A 251-nucleotide genomic window follows, 5' to 3' on the forward strand; every position below is an offset into this window, starting at 1 on the left:
CTCTCAGGGTATCTCTGTCTCTCTCTCTCTTTGTGTGTGTATGTGTGTGGGTGTGGGTGTGGGTGTGTCTCAGTCTCTCTCTCTGTATCTCCATTATTGTCTCATCATGCCTATATCTTTGTCTGTCAATATCTCTTGCTTGGGTCTTTCTCTCAAGGTCTCTCTTGTCTCCATTGCTCAGTCTTCCTCTTGGCATCTGGCTCTCAATGGCTTTTCTCTCTCAGCATGTGTGTCTCTGGCTGTCTCTCCCT

Source organism: Monodelphis domestica, chromosome 4 (genome assembly GCF_027887165.1).
Source record: "Monodelphis domestica isolate mMonDom1 chromosome 4, mMonDom1.pri, whole genome shotgun sequence".
NCBI lineage: Eukaryota > Metazoa > Chordata > Mammalia > Didelphimorphia > Didelphidae > Monodelphis > Monodelphis domestica.